Here is a 23,311-nt window from a genome sequence, read left to right as displayed (position 1 = left end):
TTTTGTCTTTATGAAAATACTAGTATGTCAGTTAGCTTTAATATCCCTAAAAAGGGAGGTAAATTCATTAATAAATTGTTCATAACACATTTTAAGTCATGTAGTTTTCAATAGCAATGGTAGTGTTCCTCCAAGAATTCTTTACAACAGCATTTTTCCTAGATCATCTTAATTCTAGTAACAACAGTTTCTGATTATTAAAAACTATTTTTTTCACATAATGCACTCTTTAGGGAGAGGGGGGGAAAGCATCAGTTGACTTTAGGAAGTTTTCTTTTCAGATATCTGAAATAATAATTATTTGTTCCTTTAGTGTATATTAGTTCCAAGGAGAAGAATTTAGGGGCTTTTATTTTGAGTTAGGTTCAGCTTTTTTTCAGGGGAGGGAGGCAGGTGTGGTAGTGTTGGTTTGATGGGTTTTTTCCTGGATTTCTTTTCTAGGTTGTATAGGTAGAAGCATGTGGACAAATCAAAAGAGGAATTGATCCTTTAAAAAAAATAAATTGTACATATGTTATTTCTCAATGTATCTATATAAAATATAGATACAAAATATGCTTTATTGCACACACATACATATATGTACACATAGGTACATACAAATTTGTGTGTGTATATTTATATATTTTGAATCTTTCTGCTCTGGTTTTAAGGTGGTATTATAGGAATATCCAGACAGACAGCTAGTATGTAGCTATTTACAAAAATGTTGTCATAGCTGTTAAAAAAACAAAACACCTTTGAAAACTGTCCCTGAAGGGATTCAACTTTGAAGATTTGTGTCATAAGGACATCCAAAGGAAGCTGAAGTAGCTTATAAAAATCATTAGGTGTCCACCCATTGACCCCCAAGTAAAAGTTTATAGTCAGTATTAGTTTATAATAAGGTGAAGAATTCAATTATATTTGAAAATTCCTGTTAACATGTAGGAGAATAGACAAAAGAAACCCAGCACATCTCTTTTATGGACAGATTTAACCTTCACAGATCACTGAGTATATCCAGACTCTATAATTGTGTTTGCTAAAAACAAAGACTACTAAGCTTCTTTCAGATGACTCAGCAGAAATGTATTTTTTTAATGATGCTATATTGATCTTAACTGTATATCCTTCAAGAAAATCTATTTGTCAGGAAACTTTGACCTGAATTTTCAAAGACAGCAGAAAAAAAACTATATTCTTTTTTTCTTCCTGGATTTAGAAAGAGATTTAGCAGTGTGTCTAGTGTTTACAAGAAAATATAATAAAGCCAGTGATAAAGCACCATTTCAAATGTTGCTGCAATGACTGAAAAATGCATTCCAAGCTCCTGGAGAGTACCTTAAAAGTTTCATGAAATGAATGAGATAGTGATGTTTTGTCTAAACACATATATTTTATGAAATAATAGAAAAAATAAGAGAGTGAAATGAAGGCTAGGAATTTTGTTCTGGTTTTCTTTTGGTTTTAGTTAGTTATGGGGGGAAGAGTTGATGGTTTATTTGCAGTGGCTTTTAGCTGCTTTTTACTAGAAAACATTTATCTGTGCTTTCCAGAAACTGGTTTGCAGAACACTTTCAAGCTTGGCACTTGTCTCCATCTTGACTTAATCCTGAACATCAGACCCTATATCCATTAATTCACAGAATTTTTTCTTCTTGGATTCAGAATTTATGTCAAAGAGAAGTCACACAAGCAAGTTCCCCTGTTATTCAAGTTTTCAAAGACGTATCTGATATATAAAACCTGGGTATCAAACACCAACCATTGAACTCACCCTAAAACACAGCAGTCACTGCCACTTTCAGGTTCTCTCACCCTGCATTTTACAGAGCATCCACGGAGAAAGCAGCATCCAGTTCCCTTAGAATATCAAGGCTTTAAAAGTATAGCTAACATGTCCTCGTTGCAGACAATTAGACTAAGTGGAAACCACTGTCCTTACTGAATTTCTACCAAGGTTAAAAGCATCATAGGATCATATAAGTTGGAAAAGACCTTCAGGATCATCAGATCAAATCATAAGCATTTCATTGACAAGTCCACCACTCAACCACACCTAAGTGTCACAGATACTTGCCTTTTAAATACTTCTAAGGACACTGACTCAACCACTTCTCTGGAAAATCCTTCCTATCCTTAACAACCCTCTCAGGGAAGACATTTTTCCTGATATCCAATCTAAACCTCCTCTGGCACTGCTTGAGACCACATCCTCTTGACCTATCACCTGTTACCTGGAAAAGAAACAGTTCTTTCAATGAAAGAAAAAAAAAAAAATACAAACAACAACCCAAGCCTTACAACATATAAAATCTCAAATGTTCACATACTCCTTAACTGTGAAGGTCTGTGCATTTAGATTTTAACACTAAAAATTTTTTTCATTTACTTTTCCCAGCCTGAAGGAGAGGTCCCAGGCCCTCCCTTCAGACTGGAACTTGCTGGGCTGTATCTACCATCTGAAGAACTGTTTGGGTCAAAGCTTTTGCCCTGGCATAGACAGCTGCATCAACACCTCTTGGAAAATGTGCCCTGAGCTGCATAACTGCCATGGATGAGCTAGATATTTAGATGAAATCTAAAATACTAAAATACTTTAGTTTACCTATGTTGGTGATATTTTTTTTTTTTTTTTTTTTTTTTTTTTTTTTTGTGGAAGAACATGGAACAATTTTTTTTTCTTCAATTTTTAAAACTTTAAAACTTTTTTTGAGACCTTCCCTAGTAAATTTGAATTAAAAAAATATTTGCAGAAGTTTTAAATGTAATGAAGATTTATGCTGGAGAAAACTTCTCCATCAAATCAATGCTTCTTTAAGCTTTTCACAAAAAATATCTGTGGAGTTTCTGTTATTTTAAGGCATATTTCATAGCTCTTAAGCCAAGATTTTAAACTGTATCCTGGCTCTACGATTATTCTTTGAAAAAAAAATTCACATTTTAGTCCTGAGTATTTTATTCTAACATTTTTTTAGTGCTTAAAGACTAGAAAAGCTGTGTGATTCTTTGCAAAACTAAGGAATTCTCAACATCAGTCTATCTGTATGATGCAAAGTAGGAATTATACAGAGTGAAATGCACTTAATCTTACTCTATAGCTCTTAAGCATAGCCCAATCATTCACTAAAGCTCTTTAATAAAGGCCACAGGTGCATTTTACTCTCTAAAGCAGCTCTAGAGTTCAAAAGAAGTACCACCCAAGGTAAATTTTCTCGAAGAGAGTACGAAAAATAAGCAGAAAAAGGGGAAAAGACAGAGGGTGAATAGGAGTACATAATTTGAAATTATGTGTATTTCAGGCACAATCTTCATAGAAAATATTGTAGAAAAGGCTTGAATAAAAGTGCACAAATTGCCACTGAAATTTTACTCGTATTTTATTAGACCAATGGACAAATAGTGTTACAGATTTAAAAATACATTGAATCAAAGAAGTTAATTGCATTATTAGTGCTTAAAATCTTTATAGTTTCTTAATTATTATCAGATGAGAAGCATGTCCTTTTGGAACTATATTTTCACTGAATATGATGTCAGATCACCAACTGTCCCAAAAAAATCAGGAAGACCATAAGGACATAGAATAGAAGAAATGAACTCTAAATCACTATTCAAAAAACATTGCAAACAAAGGAAAAAGAAGGAGATAATCTGGTCATTAATTGCAATACAAAAATAAGTTTCAAAAAAAGTTATCCAAAAAGAAAAGGTTTTGAAGCGAAATTCATTTAAGGTACATATAAGTTCAGATTGAACGCTTTGTATAAGTTTTTGCTAGGTGACCCCGTAGATATACAGAGATGTATAAGTGTACATAGAAGAATAACTGTGTGTCCAGGGAATGAAATACCTCCTGTAGAATAGGCAAAAGGACCCCTGTAGTTCTTCAGTCTGAAAAAAAATAAAAAAAATAAAAAAGAGAAAACTGAAATACCATTTAGATAAATGGTGCAGAAAAAAAATCATTTTTCTTACCAGCAACACCCAATGAAACCAACAATTGTGTTCAACCTGAGAAAACTTTTCTTCATGGCTGCTTAATAGAACACGTTGTTATGGCATGATGTGTAAGACTGAACTCTGTACAGAGGAATGGTTCATTAAAGCCTATGAAGCTTTAATGCTGTGCTCCTCAGAAAGGTGTGAGCCCTTGCACTCTCTCTCTTCATATTTTACTGCTGTAAATGTAAACAATATTACCAAAGAGGATACCAATTGTTTCACCCTTTTGTATTTGATTGTTTATGCAACGCTATTTGCATGTCAACACTCAGAAGTGCGCCAGAATGTACATTAGCTAAATTAAACTTACAAATTTAATTTAGGTGCATATAAAAAAAAATATATATAAATATAAAACTAATACAATGGTGATATGTCAGGAGTGCAGACAAAAATAACACACAACCCAAATAATAAAGCCAAAGCATCTAGAAATTCAGAAACAGCATTTGCATTTCATGGGAATCATCCTCATTTGTGGAAATGTATTTTACCAGGATAAGCCAATTTAATTTTATGTCCCTTCTTCCACTGATGAATTTAATATTTTACTTCAGTGAAATATATTTACCAGAAACAATAGCAAAACTGCCATTTGCAGTAATGAATTCCAATTATTACAATCGCTAATAATAGATTTTTCTATTGACCAGCTTTTAATTTTCTTCACAGTGTCCTGGGTAACCCAAAATGTTATTGTGTTCCAGAACTATCTGTACCCAAAATGCTATTGTCTCTTTAAGAACCAGTGGCATAGCTAAAAATGGAACTGTGGGGTAGGGAGGTTCTGTAGAGAGGTAGAACTTTCTGAAGTTCATCAAATTATTTGTTCTAATACAAATATGAGCATGAAAATTACAAGAAAAGCAAATAATTATGTTTTTCTGACTGAAAATAGCCTTCTCTATTTAAGATTGAAGACCCATATGTTATGTTAACCATACGATTTTGTTTGTCCTGTATTATAAGTGGTGTTCACATAATTTCATTGAGTCTTTCTACAGTCTGAAGGGCAGGAACTCTATTAAAAAACATGTCCAGAAATGTGTTATGAAAGTGCAAGATAATTACTGAAATAGTAATTATTCAAGAAACATTACTCTGGAAGATTTAAAATTAAAATGACCTTAGTAAGAGGCCAAATGTTTGCTCATATTAATAAGTCACAAGTATGTATTTCTGAATAACCCTTCATTGTGGTAGGAATTTTTTTTTTTGCTCTTTAAACACTCTTTCTTAAATCAAAGTGAATAAAACAAAAAGAAAATCCCTCAAAAGAATGAGGCTATTATCAGTCATTGAGCTCATCAGAGTTCATTGGGGACAACAAATAATGCTATCTAATTAATTAGGTTGACAGCAAACTGTGTGACATATTTCGTATGGCTGGCTGGTTTAACATTCTAAACCCTCTTGCTTATTAGAGCTTGCATGTTTCAAATAGAAAAGATGTTAGACATCCCATCTGCTGTGTAACAGAGCTTCAGAAAAAAAAAACCACACTGAAGTCTTGATAAGTTCACATCACAGTAACAAGACAAATGCAGCATTTTATCTGATATGCAATGACACAATTCCAATTGTTTCTAAAATTCTATTATTTTAATCAGGCTACATAGAAATAAACATCCCACTGTCAACAATATTCCTTGATCAAAGTCTGACATCAGGTTAGTCAATAAAATGTCTCAGTTTGAAATACCTCTTATCTCTGAGTGAGCACAAGTAAAATTTTGAAATGGAATGCACATCCTGAGATGGCACATCTTGTTTACAAAGTGGTGGTTGGCAAATAATTATATAATGCTGACTGACTACTATGCAGAGCTGTGACTTTAATTATGTGCATATTTTGAACTAAATTTGTTAGAAAGCATTTTACTTAAAAATGCATGATTCTATTTCACGCCTGAATACACTTATGTGAGAGTACTGTACTTCTAGTATATTTCAAATAGATTTAGCAAACATAGGAAGGGGCAGAAGTCCAAGCATGCTACAATCAAACTTTATTTTTTATTCTTCTTTTCAATAAAATATTTTGTAAGTAACACTTTGTTAGCATAGATATTCATATCATACATGGCTATATAAAACTGTATGCAATTATATGTTCTTGAATTCTGATGGAATCAAATGCAGAAATTAGGTAGCAGGACTACCTAAAATTAAAGCAGAGGACTGAGAGCATTGTTCAGATTCTCCCTGAACTCTGACAGACTGGATAATGTGACTGCTTCACTGAGGGACATATTCCAGTGACTGACTACCTCTCCTTTTCCCAATGGCCAATGGGAGTTTTCCTTGATGCAGCTGGATTCCATTTGCTTGTGTCCTGCTGCTGGTTGCCAGAGGGAGGAGATCAATTCTTACCCTCTGCTGACACCCCTAAAGAAGGTGTAGATTGCAATGAGGTCACCCCTCAGCCTTCTCTTCTCTGTGCTGAGCAAGTCAAGTGACCTCAGCCACTCCTCTGAGTCTTGCCCTTAAGACCTTTTACCATCTTGGTCATCCTCTGGACACACTTCAATAGCTTCTAGTAAGTCCTTCTTAGAGTGAAATACTTAAAACTGAAGGCTGAACTTGGGCAGTACCACTGCAGTGTAGAGAGGAACAGTCACCTCTCTTTAGCAACTGGCAATCCTCCTCTGGATGCACTCCAGGACACAGCTGGCCCTTTTTGCCTTTCATTTTCCTATTCAAAATTCTTTTTTTCCGAATTACAGTTAGTTTGTTAGTTTCTTGCCAAATCTTGTTGATTTACCATTCAAAAAATAGGGAAAATTCTCAAACTAGAATGTTTTCCATGACATATTCTCTTATCTACCAGTCTAGGTGAGTTCTAGACTCATCTATTATGCATTATGTTAATGTGCCAAATGCTTGTGCAGGATTGATGTAGCAGATCTCTAAGTTAAATGGTTTTTAAACTTTACACTGAATGTTTTTTCAGAAGGCATTCATGTCAGGTTGCTTTCTATTGCTCTTTAATTTTCTTTTCATGCTACCTTATAAACAAGAACAGATTTATTCTTAATAAGCCCATTTAGTCAGCAACATTTTGAATAAGTATGGCAAATTTGCATCCAAGTTTATGTTTTATTGTTGATGCTGTTTGAGTGAGAATGGTTGTTACCATACAAATAGACATGGGCAATATTAAACATGGACATAATAAAGTCAAAATTAGTCTGTGACAAAGAGATTAATTTTGTATCAGATGAATGACAAGGAGTTGTACTCTGTAATTATCATCTTAATAAAAACCAAAAGTCCATTCTATTTTTATGGATTACGCCAAAAATCTAAGATATATTCTAAACACACATTAAAGTCTGTTATTAATAGCACAGTTAAGAAATCTTTAAGATACAAAGATCTTAGCAAAATTGTAATATAGACTGGGACTCCAGCTGATCATGCAAAACTCACAATAAACCGTAAGGCTAGACAGGTTTAATTGTCATTATGGGTGAACAAGAAAAACTCTACTCAAAATGAACAAAAAAAGTCATCTAGAAAAATAAAGAACACAGACTAGGCCTGTCCATACTATTGAATTCTCTTACCCTCTAAAACAAGATTATCAAAAGTGACCTGCCTTGGGAAAAATCTCTAGTCTGACCTATGTTGAGAATTAAATGCTACTAAATGGTTTTCCTTTTGCTGAGCTGTTTAAATTCTCTTGTGTGCAGATTTTAGCTTAGACATCAATTTGTCTTCTGTGGAGTCTTGCCATGTGTAAGTAACATTTCAGTAGAGAATCCAACTCCATGGAAATCTTTGTACATGTTAAAATTTATATTAGCACAGATATTTTTCCTTTGCAATTAACTTCATCTTTATCTCTCTTTATCAGGTCTCATGGAACCTTTGAAACAATTAATGAATTACTGAATTGCTTTATATCATGTATCCAACCTAAAGGATTCAGTTTGTTTTTCAAGTAAACATTTTGCCCCTGACAGCATAAGAAACTGTAGTTTGTGTGAAAAGACTAGAATATGCAGAGACTTGCAAACACAAGGTAAATGGTTTTCTACTGTTAACTGGGGAGAGGAGAGGGGAGTAGAGAACTAAATTTCTTTCCAGTCTGGCCATGTCCATCTTCTTCATTAAAAAAAAAAAAAAATTGGAAATAAAATAAAAGGTAATTGATCCAAAACAAGATAGTTCAAACCATACTTGGTCTATTTCAAATGTAGTAGTAAGCCCAGATATTAAAAAAATGCATGCACAGAAATAGAAGGATGATTCCTCAATCAGCTGCTGTACTAACTGTGTTCAGAGAGGAGATAAACTTCTGCCACACTGGTATTTCCTTTTGTATAAACCTATTTTGTAAGGCAATTGAAAACAAAACTTTAATTCTTCCTGCCATAGCTTCTCTGAGTGCCAAAGTGCTTTGAAGTGCTCCCAGCTTTCTGCCAATTTTCTTTCCAATTGTAATGCAACTGTTTGTCAGCTCCTGAAATATCCTGAAATAAATATAAATACTGAATATGTCTTCAAGGTTTTTCTTCAGGTTTGTAATGACTAATGAATTTAGCTAGGTCATTAGTTCCATAGTGATAGACTTTGATACATCTAAAGGGGGTAGTTTATGTCTCTTCTCTCTCCTTACCCAATTTTCTGAATGGTGCAGAGAAGTATCTGGATTAATTTTGATAGTGCACTTCATAGCTTTAAAATACAATGGGCTTCAAAAAAAAACAATCTTGCAGATGGAAACAGCCAGAATACAACAGCAGTATAGAAGAGGGTGATACGAAAGATATGTGATTTACACAGACATGTACATGTAAAATCTCAGTATATCAATATTCACAACCGCAGGAGAAAACTTTTTAGCTCCCAAAGAAACTTTTTGTCTCAGTGAATGAATCCAAACTTTCAATTTTAATGAAAATCAGAAGAAAAATCAAGTAGGAATGAACTATCAAGAAAGAGATAATGAGGAAATATTATTAGCCCGTTTTTCAGATGTTTGTCACACACAAATACACCTCCTGGTGCAAATCACTTTAGTGGTATTTTAGGCTAGTCTGTTTGCTTTTACTCAAAATTGTATTTATGGGCAAGTGAAAACTAACTTTTATATCAAACCAAGAATTTATTGCTAAAATAATCGAATATCCCCAGTCTTAACTGTCAAACCAGAATAAATCTTAGAAAATAAAATGAGCACTTATTTGGTAACTTTATTTATATGTTGAAAAACTGAGACTTAATTTATTGACATTCTTGTCAGTTAACATGGGAATCAATGTTCAAAAGAAGATTCATCTTACATCTGACATATCAAACAGTTGTTAAAAAATTAGAACTGCGTCTTATGTGTCTGCTGGGTTTACTTCAGGGAAAGAAGCTGCCTCAGGAAGAGAAAGTTAAATTGTTTTGAAGTAGGACCACTAAGCTGTTGGCGTACATAGGTGACATTTCAGAAATTTGAAAAAAAAATTATTCAGTGTAAATAACTATATAGTAAATGGCAGATAATTTTATCTGTTGGATTTAAGGTTTCAAAGAAATGGAGCATTAGAAACCTGGAGTTGACCTGACAGGAAGATGTGTAAAGTATGGATAGCGTAAAGCTAAGAACACTACAGTACAATTAAAATAAAATTAAGAAACCCTCCAAATTTATTAAAACAAAAAAAAATATAAAAAAGGCATGAAAATCTTACATTTGTGTACAGTACATATGTAAAGGTTAGTGTGGTGGGTTGAACCCTGTGAACTAAGTACCAACCAGTCTAGCATGACAGAGGATGAAGATCAAAAGGGCAAAAACGAAGAAAGAAAAATGGATCAAGGTTAAGACAGTTTTGTAAGTAAAGAAAAAAAAAAAAAAAAAAAAAAAAGAGATGCAAAGGCAGCTATTTGCCACTTACCACCCACAGACTGATACCCAGCCAGTGCCTGAGCAAAGGTTTTCTAGGAAAGCAATATCCTCAGTGTGGAGCCATACGATGTTAATTATCCTTTTGGTCAAACGGCGTCAGTCTTCACAGCTGCGTTCCTCCCAGATTCTTGCCCCCTCAGCCTGCTCACTGGAGAGAGGCAAGAGAAGGAGGCAAAACACGAAAGAAATGGAAACCCTTAGTGCTGTGAAAATAGTTCAGCAATGGATATAACACTGGTTTTTACCAACACCATTTTGTCATAAACACAGCACTACACAGGCTGCTGTGAAGGAAATTAACTGCATCCCACACAGACCTAGAAAATTAAAAAAACAAATAAACAGGTTTGATTTTTTCCTATTTTATAATAAATTAATAAACAAATATAATGGAAAACAAAGGCTTTCCTCATATGTCAAGTAGTCATTCTTGATAACCTTAGTCACATATCTCCATTTTCATGACTGGATGGATTCTTTGTGCTCTCTAGTAAAGGCAAGATGTGATTAGATGTAGCTTTTCATGTCAATTTATTTATTTAACATTGTGGATTTTATCTTAAATATAATGAAGCTGAAATATTAACTTGATGTCCCAAAGAAAAATATTTTATTCCAGCCAATGCAGAACATGGCCAAATGTTGCATTAGATACCATCTGTATCAACATATTGTCAGCCAGGTGCAAATGCTTAGCTGGCAAACCTGGCAGTCCACCTTCTAGTTTTGTTTAAACAAATGGGTTTCGGTTCCTCTGGGATCCTTCCTCCGCTTAATGAAGCTCTTGGCATTTCATCTTTCCAGAACTTATAAAATGGTATTTCTTTGCTGCTGTGCGTTCATACACTGGTGCATTTCCTGAAGGTGTTCAAATAACTTTAAAAGACTCACCCAACTCGCAAACACATCTAGTCAGAGTTAGTAAGCTTTATGGAGCAATCCTTGCAAATGGCAAGGAGTAGTTAAAATTCAACACATATCTTTGAAAACCAACAGCAGAAAAAAAGTACACTATTTTTTATTTTATAATGTATCTCAATTAACATATTTACTCTGAAGACAATAATTATGTCCTTCTGTTTATGTAAATTGTTAAACTCAAAAGTCCTGCTACAAACAAACAGGAAAACACCTCTTGTGAAACCAATAACTTACTGTTAGTCCAGTTAAAGTTTTAACGGCTTTATAGCCTGACTGATCAGTACAGTTACCAATATTGTACATTCACAGTCCAAACCAACACAGCTGAACCATGATAAATAAGTTTAAAACGTGGCACAAAGGCTCCCCAAGTGTCTGCTGCCCTGCTGGGTGGTGTTATGCAAACACTGCCATGTGCAGCTCATGAAATTGAGTTTGCTGGGCAGGCTTGAGAAGGTTTTGCTGCACCACCCCGAAATCCTTCCAGGAGAGCTGTGACATCACTAACAAGGAGCATTTCTTCCTTCCTTTAGAGCAAGGTGCAGATCTAGCGACTTTATTCCTTTTCTTGGAATAGTCTTGGAATCTATTCACATTAATTTTGCCAAATTATTTTAGCACAGTCTGCCTATCTATTCTTTCCTTTCATTGACTTTCAATTATTTGGTGTTTCTATTCTCTGTCTAGTAGCAGAACTTAGTGAAAGTGGAGAGGGTTATTTCTAGAGAAATATTCCTGAAATATCAGTCTCATCTTCCTGAAAGCAGTCTTTGATGTAAAACTCACCAAAAAATTTCAAGTATCTTTTAATATACAACATTATATGTCTATATTAAAAATTCTGTAGTTCTAAAACTACATATTCATATTCTGTGGTTAAGATAAAGGATATTTTTAAGGATAATTAGTATGTTACACTTTTTGATGTGTACATATTTATATATAAATAGGAAAACAGAATACCATGAACAAAGAAAATTCCCCTTACTGCAATATGTATACATACACATATTTGTTTATATTTTCTTATAAACTATACCTGACACAGGTTATGTACTATGCAGAGATTTGTCCAGCTTCTCAACCATTCAGAGTTCCTCTGGAAATTTCTGGAAAACATAATTTTAACTTTGCATCCAAACCCTAAAATTGGTTTAAATATGACAGGAATGAAAAAGAAAGCAAATAAATATATAAACATTTCAGAGGCTCAAACAGAGTCTTAAAAAATTGTTATTCTAGTCCCTTAATTCACATGTATGGCAAAAATAAGTGTAAATAAGGACTATCAGAGAATTAATAAAAATGTAATCAACCAATGTTGTTCAACTGCATGTCTGATAAAGTGTTTGGTTTTGGTATTGTTTGCATCCAGCCAGTGAAATATGAGGAAGATCGTATTTCAATCATAATCATTGCTGCATATCTACCTTGTTGTTTAACATATCTAAAAGCTAATTTTTTAAATAAATTTCAAATCTTTCTCATGTACATGCACCACTTCCAAAATTTAACTTCAGCAATTTGGCTTAGATCCAGCTCTGTATTTTTCTCCATTGAGAAAATTTTTCATTGATTTTAAATTATATTTTACACATCGTACTAAATTTTATACTAAATATACATTATATTCTATGTAATTTCAAGAGATACATGCTTTATGAATCACATATACATTTATGTATATATATGTGTATATGTATATATATATATATATATGTAAAATGTAAACCAAGAATATTTCTGTAAAATGAGGGTTTTTTCCAAGAGAACTGTATAGTCACACTGATTTGAAAAAAAAACAAACTGTTGAACTGTGTGTTATTGTGTGTTCTCTTCATTTTTACAATTACAGGAAAGAAATTATAGGTTTGTTTAAAGGTTTTATTGCTGGTTTAGTTACCAACTTTTATTTGTTTTTTGGAAGATCCTACATTGACCTAGAGACAATTGCATCTTGGCTTTCCCCTTCTAAGATCATGAGTTATATTTATGATTGACAGTTTCTCTTGGAGAGAAAGACACAGACATCTATGAACAAAAATTTTATTTTTATATAAAAGTCACATTCAGCCACTTGCTTGCTATCCCGCTAGTGGGAAAATCAGAAGGGTAAAAAGACAAAGAACTTCTGGGTTGAGATATGGACAGTTTAATAGGAAAAGCAAAAGCCACACAAAAGAGCGAAGCAAAGAATAAAATTAATTCACCACTCCCCATGGGCAGGCAGGAGTTCAGCCATCCCCAAAGAGTGGGGCATCACCACAGGTAGCTGTGACTTGGGAAGACCAACACCAACACTCCGACTGTTCCTTCTTCCCTCTGCTTTACACACTGAGCCTGATGTCACAGGCTCTGGAATGTCCCTCGGGTCGGTTTGGGTCACCTGTCCTGGCTGTGTCTCCTCCCAGCCTTCCATGTTCCCCCACCTTCCTTGCCAGCGAGGCAGTGCAAAGAGCAGAAAAGGCCTTGGCTCTGTGCAAATCCTGCTCAGCAACAACAAAAACACCTCTATAATGTCAACACTGTGTTCAGCACAAATCCAAAACACAGAACCATACAACCATACCAGCCACTGTGAAAGAAATTACCTCTACCACAGCTGAAACCAGCACAATTTAATTCAACAGAAACAAAAAAAAAAAAAAAAAAGAAACAAACGAGCAAACAAACATACAACACCAAAAATGTCCCCCACCTTGTCAAATAAACAAGCTCAACTGAAACATGATTTAGCTTTCTTTTCAAAAGTAATGACATATAACTCTATTTCTCTTGCTAAAATAATGAAACTGGAAAAGATGAGTGAGAAAAGATAACAGCACGCAAAGGATGAAAAATTGGAATCTTGTACCGACTCCAGCATAAAAAGAAAGATTTCACATCTCTTCATCATCAGAGAAGAGAAACAGCAAAGGGCACAAATGTATGTCATGTGGGCTGTGTCCATGCAAACAAGAACAGACACAAGTTTTCTGCTGCAAAGGTAGTTCTCACCACATATAAAATACGGCTTCATAAGATAAAGCAAAGTCTGTAAAACATATTTATACATAATGGCTTTCTAACAATACATTCAACAGTAATTCTACACTCTAATAATCCTTGACAAGAGCCAAATATTTTCATGGACCACTTTGTATCTCCATATAAACTTTATGTTGTTTCTATTTGAAATCTTATATCAGGAGAAGACAGAATTGCTGACAGCTGAAGACAAATTCACAGTACTGAAAGCTGCCACTGGAAAAGACATGGGAAATGCTGCCACAAATCAAGTACATCTGGGTATGCACAAAATAAATTAATGTAGGTTTCTAATGCAAGTTTTAGAAAAAAAAAATCTCAGAACAAAAAATTCTGTGTGTTCAAATATCACTGAAACTGAGGTAAACTAAATCATCTGTGAATGAAAACCCAGTGGAATAGGCAGAATTCACACTGTTGTGTTCTAATTCAACTACTGTGAATGCCAGATAGGCGTAAGTGCCACTGACCTCGTACGAGTATCAAGCGTCTTCTTCTAAACCATGAATCCTACTGCCACTATTCAAAACAGGCTGGTGGACCCATAAGATTTCTCTGGTAGACACTAATCACCCGAGAAAAGCAAAAAGCAGTCACAGCCACAGTGATGGATGTGAAATTATCTGAACATTTTTGTCTGAAACCTATGAGAAGTTTTTATGCTGTAAGAACAGTCTATTCCAGAGGATTTGTGTTTTCTAACATATCTGTTTTTCAAGTAACATTTACATAAGTGCATAGTTAAAATTTGTGTAGTTACACAGCATTCAGTAATTTGAGATAACAGAGTTAGGTTTTTTTTTTCTTGTTTTATAGAGGGAAATATGAATTAATTGAAACAAAGATGCTTTAAGCTAACACAGCAATTCCCAGAAAACCATTATAAGGATGTAGCAGATGTTATTTTCCTTTCAAAAACAAGGAAAAATGCAGTGTATCAGGCTCAAAATGTCCTGATGCTGTGATAAGGATGTTTATACTTAGTATGATATTCCAATATTCAAGTGTAAGTTTAGCAAAAGTAAGCTACTTCATTTAAGGATATAAAAATTCAGTCTGTTTCTGGAAATGCTTATAGTAAAATTTTGTTTTTCTTCATTGATGCAAGATTCAGTTCTCTAAAACCTTCAAGGAGATTTCAACTCCCTTTGAAAAAGAACAGTTTGAGAACTGCTAACTATTGTATTTTTAATCTGTAAGTAATTTTCTGATTGTGAAGGAATCTCATTGCTGTAGAATATCAACAACACAAAAATACTGCGCACCAAAGCATTTCATAATTTCTGCTTCTCATTTCACAGGAATCTGAAAACCACAAAGAATGGGGGGAAAAAATTAGCCAGGCTATTTTAAATTACTTCTATGAACTAGAATTAATTTTTTCTGAGCTAAAGATCTGAACATTAAATAATATAAATGTTACTAGGCAGACAAGAACTGTGTGGAAACCCAGAGCATCAGGAATATTTCTCTTTCTGCTATGGGGTATCCTGACCCCCAGCAAAGCACTGACTTTGACCTTTATTTATGGAGAAACATTCCTAGACTTCAAGATAGACTAGAATCCACAAAAGTGTGAAATAGATTATAGAGAGTAGTGTAGGCGTATCACTTGGTGAGAAATTTAGGTTTTGAGATTTTTAGTATGTTGTGGATGGAAGCAAGATGGAGGGCGCAGTGTGTCATCCTGGATTTCTTCTTCATGCTTCTTCTTCCTTCTTCTTCATGGATTTGGGTGGCATTTTGTGATTGGGCAGAAAGTCTGCACTGGGGGCTCTGTGGCATCAGTTATGGGGTTAAAAGGGAAAATAATCCAGGTGTCAGTTCTTAATTGGATAGTTTAGTCTTAAACCCCCTTGTAACAAGATATTGTTGGACATTTTGAACAGCAGCTTCCAATAAAAAGCTGCTGAACTCACAGTTGTGAGACTGTTTTACTGATAAGAAATAATAAACGCCTGAGTCCAAACATGAACTAACTACCATCCCAAGTGCCTTCAATCCAGACTCAGAGAAACTGACAGCTGGTAGCTCCACAGCAGGGAGCAGAGTCTGTGTCAGTAAAAAGCTTCCCCCATCAACTCCTGCCCCACCTGGACATGCACTGTCTGCTGACACCCTCCCAGTGACCGCGAGGCCACGCTCTGACCAGGTTCCATGTCTGGCCCTGGCCGCTGCCTGCCTCTGACACCCCGTGGCTCTGCCTTCCTCGTGCCACCCTCCATGCCCAGGCAACCACCTTCCTTCAGCCTCTTTCTCAGAGGGTCTTTGAAACCGGGTGTCAGCCCGAACCACCAGCCAGGCTGGTTCTTGATGATTCTGTGATCTGTCTTTCCAGCAGTTTCAGTTTTCACTCTTTGGTTAATTCTTGACCTGTGGTTCACACAAAGGCATCTTATTCCCTGTTCTTGTTTGCGTTCTCCCCTTCACCCTGGCTCTCCATACTTAGCCCATTTGCACTGAACTCAGCTCCTGTCCAAAGTGATACCATGATACTTCTGGGTCAATTGCTGATTTATGAGTCTGATGTCAAGGAACTCTATCTGACTTCAAAAATTTAGGATGAGACTGAATTTGTTCCTCCTTAATATCTCACATGCTTACATATATTTGTCCACAATCAACAAATAGTATTGAACTGTAAATAAATGCTTAAAAATTAGATAAATTAACTGAATAATCTATTTGTTTCAGGTATCATTTTTCTTCTCATAGAGACTTCTTTAAAGTTTCACTTTCAAAAGTGATACTGCAAAATAGGAATAAATATGTGGCTATATTTATCAATCCTGAATTATTTCCAAATCAAGCATAATAGTTATACAGAAAGATAATGGAATCTTCATTTGCAGCTCTGCACTTATTCTGAGGTCTGAAAATGCATATGTATTGTTCCTTTTTTTTGCCTACTGTTTTCACTAGCAAGAGATGAAAGTCAATAGGGGCTCTCAGCTGTCTATGCCCAATATGCTGCAGCAGCTTGTTTTCTGCCAAAGTTTTTGATTACAAGAAAACAGAACTGAGCTCCTTATCTGTCTTTGCTGTGGTATGGCATGCCAGGCAATAAAAAATGGTTTAGCTTCTTATTTAAGTGGCAGAAAATTATAGTTGATCCTGAATGCATGCATGGGGACTGATTCTCAACTGCACCCAGAGAATACAAGGTGACTGAACATGCCAAGTGTAGGCCTAATTTCTGAACAGGAAAAGGAATGTTTTTACTGCAATTACTTGTTGTAAACAGGTAAAAATACAATTTGGTAGTGGGTACTGTCCAGCAGTGTATTGAACAGATGCTCTTCAGCTCCATGAGGTTGAAATCTGTGTTTTTACTAAAGCATTGTTTCTAAAGAATATCCTCTGAAAGGATGTTGTCCTAAAGGACAGATTTCAAAAGTGACACAGCCTGTGCTCTCCACAGACCTGTCTGCCTACAAATAGTTTTCCATGATTGGACTGCACTCCAATCATGATCCACAAAGAACAGAATTGCTTGGAGACAAAAAAAATATTTTGCATATGCTTGTTTTCCAGATGAAGAAATATAAGACTGACTAAGTAGACACAGAAAGAAAAGTACATTAAAACTATAGTCTGTACTACAGCTCCTGTATTAGGGCCTATGAAGGACTGTAGAATTTAATGATTAAAAATGCTTTTCTGTATACGTAGAAACTGGCACCAGAGCATGATGCCAAATTATTAGGTTCTATATCAAGGAAGGCATCAAATATTATGTTTGCACCTTTTCCTTTAAAGGTGCAAACATAATGTATTTTCAGTAGTTTCTCTCCTTGAAAGCAGAGTGGCTTTCTTCATATGCAGTCCAGAAACTCTGCAATTTCTTTTTGCCTGAAAAAATTTTATACCATGTTTTATTCAATAGAACTCACTTTACAGAATGGGAAATAGTCTGCAAATAATCATGCATCTGAGGCTGTATCATGGTTTTATCATTATGAGACATGGTGTACTCCCACAGAATTTTTGTTTTGATTCACAGCCTAAGTGAGATGAGTGTGTTCTGTTTACTACATACCATTGTGCAGAGCTTCAAGATCTTTTCTGAAATGAAAAATGTTACATATAGTAAATATGGATTATAATTTATTCAATATCATTTATTATTTATATTAAACATACTCTGTTTTCTTAGGAGCAGAAACAAATATTTATGTTAGGTTAAATATGCTGGTTTTCCTTTGCAACAAATCCTATTCCAATCCAAATCTTTTGGTGCAAGACCATTTTGCAATCTGGATGTCATGAATATATTGTTTGACATGCAATCATTGTTATGATTTTTTTTTTATGTTTGATCCAGGTTTTGGTGATACTGAATACTCTCAAAGAATAAGGAAAACACCAAAGAAAATGGAACATAGAGTGAAAATAAAACATACCATTCCTTCCTCAAGGGCTTTCTCAAGCGCCGTCACTTGGGGTTCTGGGATTTAAGAACTGATTTTGTGGAGAAGGAATAAGAAATCAAGTTTATTCTTTGTACCCACTCACATACAAGACAAAAAAGTAATAACATAATTACATGTTTATACTGCAATTTAGTGTATATTGTAATTTATAATCAGAGGAGCACTTCTACTTGCAGGTGGGATTTGTACATGCCTGTTGGGTTGCCAGATGTCCCAGATTACCAAATCACTCTCACACACATAGTTAATAAAGTATGCAATGATGGAAGGTCTTCATAACTTCTATGGGTTATTTGAATTTATAGTTTGGGAATTTTTTCAATATTGGCTCTTGTAGGAGACTAGAAAACAGTGAAGACTTTTGAAACCTAGTTTTATCTTCTATGTAACTATTAAAAATGTAATTTCTGTCATACCAGACCCATACAGTTTTTCCAACCTCTCACTGCTTCACAGCATAATTAATGGGGCTACACTATGACACATTATATTAACCTACTGTAAAACACATTTTCCAGGAGTCATTTATAAATAAAATTTAATGGTTTATTCTCTAAGAACTTTTTTGTGAGGTTTTTTAATTTTGTTTTTTAGATAGGACAGTTAGGTATTAATTAGATCATAGTGCTTGTATCCTCCATGTTTTTCTCAATTCCAAATCTAATTCTATGCAAGTTAAGAGTCATTCACTAGCAAGAGCAAAATCAAAAATTTAATGCCAAATATTAAGGTTACTGGACTATTTTTTTTTTTCATTTATTATTGTAGGATATTTTAACACTAAAGAAATCTATGGGAATTTAGAACTTTATTTCATTGGGAGTAGGTATCATTTGGAGTTCTTGATCAACCATCTGATGGGGTTTTTGAATTTATTTCACTATTTTGAGAAGAAAATGTAGGAGTAACCTTCACTAATTGGTTTAATAAAGTTCATAAGAATATAGTGTGTCACTTTAATTATAGTTTGTTAAGTGCCAAAGCTAAGATTTTTTTGTCATTTCAATAGAAATAAATTCTGTTTAGACATTGGTCCATTAAGAAGTGAAACAGATCCAAAGAACAGCAATGGATACTTTAAACAGGCATAAAAGCCTCATGCAGTGAATACAAAGTTCTGGATAAAATCTGAATCTCAATATGGGCAATATAGAAGCACCTAGGTACACTAATAATTATTATCCAAATTTGGTCATCTGAGACTTGGGAAATTAAAGTTTCATATAAGAAAAAAAAAAGGAAATTGTTCAAATAGATCAATTAGCAAAATGGAAAGTATTAAAAATCAAGCTGTCTGTTGACCTTCCATACATTACTCAGCATATTATTATAACTGTAATTTGCTCCTTATGTATGTAATATAATCCTAGAATAAAATCCTGGACAAGAAGTATGAAATGCAGAAGTACAAATTCCTTAAATAAAGCAAATTCCAGACCTATTCTTGTAAATATTCACCTACCTGTAAATCTTGCCCTTCCCTAAGTGAGTTCAGGTTTAAGAAAATAAAAGGCTGAGGAGGAGGGAGGGGAAGCAACTAATTCTACACAAAGAACCATACTAACTTGAGGTCTAACATTTATCAGATGTCTGTTAAATTAAATTTTGTATGATTTTATGGGAAAACCATATTTTTTAATTTGAGTCATATTTATTATCATTAAAATTAAGGTAATGTCTACACATACCAAGGATACGTGCTATAATAAAATATAGAAACTCCATTTAGCTGTAATAGGGGTGTGTGAGTGTACTGGTCCCAGTGACTGATATTTTTTTAATTCTTCATTTAAAATTTTTGCTGCCTCCTTATTCTCAATTTCTTCGCTCAGAGTTTGCCTTTCTTTACTTGATCCCAGATTTTTTCATATGGAATTTCAATTTCTGCACTATTTACTGCTTGCCATATTGCTGCTGCCTCTCCCCACACCTTCTCAGGGCAAGTTTCTCTAATCAGAATATCATCCATATATTTTGTCACAGTTTCACATCTTGGGAGAGTGAGTCTCTGAAAAAGTTCAGCAAGTGCAGCATGAACAATTATAGGTGAATATTTATATCTCTGTGGGAGTCTGCTAAAGGTGTATTGTATTCCCTCCCAAGTGAAAGAAAACTTCTCTTTATCCTCCTCCTTCAAGGGAACCATAAAGAATATATTTTTTATATCTAGCATTACCATCAATGAGTATGCAGCTGCTTTCAAAGTAGCAGTTACATTTGCAATGTTTGGTACAGCAGCTGTTAGCATGGCTGTACTAGCACTCAGATACTAATAATCAATTGTTAAATACCACCTCCTGTCTGCTTTCCCAGCTGGCCAGACAGCTGAGTTATATGGGGAGTGATTTCTGGAGATTATTTGTTGTTTCCTAGTCATGACTTCGGAAATTCCATTTTGTGCCACCACAGAAATCATTAGTATTTTTTCCATGAGGGAGTGCATTGGTTACAGTCATTGTTGCCTTAAGTTCTAGCTTTCATATTTTCCAGATCCTGTACTGCCTTGGTGTGTAACTCTGAACTTCATATTATGTGTTAGTAAATTCTCTTCACAGTTAAGTTAGACAAAAAAATCCTTTTCCAGCCCGAGAACCAAGGACACCGTTACAGCCTCAGGCCCAAAAAGGGGAAACGATGGAAAACTGAAGAAAGCAATCTGGGAGGCTGGGACTTCATAACCTGAAGCTGCAACTGGACAATTAACTCCAATATGTAAATGGACCAAAACTTAGAAAAGGGTGAAAACTCTTGACTAGTTGTCCATCTTGCATCCATCTTGGGCAAAGCCATGGCCAGGCTCTTGTACTGCCAAGGGGTATCCTTTTAAAGCCTTTTAATAAATACCTACTTTATTCCCTTAACTCTGTCTAGTCTCTGTTCCAGATCAGCCTCTCAAGGCATCATCATTAGTACATACTTTGTAGACTCTGAGTTTCTACCAAAACTGGGATTGATGGGATTGATGTCTGAACCTAAGGACCAAACATCAGCATTTGGCAGGGACATCCATTTAAAACATTGAAACCTAAGATATTTGCATTAGGATCTTTAATTAAAATGTATGGGCTACTTTCACCACTCAATAAGCCTCCACTTGCCAACAGAGAGGCCTGATTGCCTTCTAGGTGTTGTTTTTTATTTTTTTTTCTTCGTGCTCTGTAATTCCTCCTTAAGGGGAGCGAGGGGTTGCATCCCTTTTTGGAGACTGATGCCACAGGAATTGAAGTATGCTTCTTCCTTTCACTGTTATCTCATTTCTGGAGCACCTATTACATTCTCAAAACATCATCCAACCTGACCAAGAACATTTCCAGTCATAGGACATCTGACAACTCTCTGCAACTTGTTCCAGTCTTTTACCACCCTCATTGTAAAAAAAAAAAAAAAAAAAAAAAAAAAAAAAAAAAAAAAAAAAGTCTTCCTTATATCTAATCTAAATCTACCCTCTTTTAAACTGTTATTACTAGCCCCTTCAAGTATCAAAACATTACAAATAACATCTCCCAAGAGTCTTCTCTTCTCCAGGCTCTGATGTTCCCATCCAGCAGCCTTCCACCCTAATGGGCCCCTGTCTTTCCTGTGCCATGATGCCCAGAGCTGGACGTCAGGGACAGGAAGGACATCAGCAGCACTCCAGGTGGGGTGTCACCAGAAGAGAGCAGAGTGGAGGAATCACCATCCTCACCCTTCTTGGCCCAGCTTCCATTGATGCAGACCAGGATGCAGTTGTCTTTCTGGGCTGCAAGTGCACATTGCCTGCTCATGCTCAGCCCAGCACCCCCAACTCCTGCTTGGCAGACTGCTAGCAATCCCTTCATCCCCTAGCCAGTATTAATATCAGGAATTGCCAAACCAGCTGAAGGACTTCGCACTTGGCTTTGTTGAACCTCATGGGGTTCACATGGGTCCACCTTGTGAAGTGCATTACATTTTCCCCAGAGACTTCTTACACTCCTAAGGGAAAGATTATTTGGTAACAGGGTAAATTCTGCATTAAGTGTTATTTGCCAAACTGGAAATTTCAGTCTCTAATAAAACAAAAGGATTCAGAAAGTGTAGTGATAATGTCTTTGCAAATCAGATTTTGAGAATGATTTTTAATAAATAGACATTTTCTTCTAGTATTATCATCTCTATTTTTCTTCCCTACAAATACACAAAGAGTAATTCTTGAAAGAAGTAAATGGCATGTTGATTAGAATTCAGTGACTTCTTTCTTTCCCTTTTATCATCCTCAAAATTTGTCAGCATAGTCACTGTATGGTCTCAGGAATAACTGCTTTAAAGTCAGTGTTTCTTATTTCTTATATTCTAAGGTTTACCAAAGCTACCAAGACTCAGAAATAGGCTTTCTGTATGTGTGACACAAAAAACTAGATGAAGTACAAACCTAGATCTAAAGGCTTTCAGACTTGCTAATGTTATAAAATGAATTTATCAGCTCAGGCAGTTTCCATTACTGGGATAAAAAGTATAATTATTTTAACAGAGATCAAGATTTTCTTAGCATTATGTGTATTATTAAAGGAGTTAGTTTTAAGCTGATTTGATTTATTTTTTGAGAACATGCATTTAGGAAAAATTGAGGTCTCTGACAAGAACGCAGCATTATGAAACAAGAACCTAAGTTCTACTGGTTAAAAGAAATTTTTCTATTAAAAAATTCTATTTTTATATGTTCTGTATCTTATTATCATTTCTTTTGACTATGTCATGTTGTAAAACATAAGTATACCTGTATGAAATTTACACGTTATCACTTAAATACTAGCGCTTTTTGCACTCAGATGCTATGGCAATGACCACAGTATAAATATGTTCAGAGAATCAATGAGATCTGCTGTCAAAGATACTAAAGGTCATCTTGTCCAATCCACCACTCGAAGAGGGGACTAATTTAGGTCAGGCTGTCTGTGACCCCCAGGCCGTGGTTCCCACAGTGTTGCTGGGCAGCCTGTGTTTGACAGTTCTAATTGTGGTAGACATTCTTTCAAATCTTCCTGGTTTTTGCCCCTCGTGCTTCTGATGGACACTTCTG

The sequence above is a fragment of the Melospiza georgiana genome, chromosome 5, assembly GCF_028018845.1.
Source record: "Melospiza georgiana isolate bMelGeo1 chromosome 5, bMelGeo1.pri, whole genome shotgun sequence".
NCBI lineage: Eukaryota > Metazoa > Chordata > Aves > Passeriformes > Passerellidae > Melospiza > Melospiza georgiana.
This window is presented reverse-complemented; position numbering follows the sequence as displayed.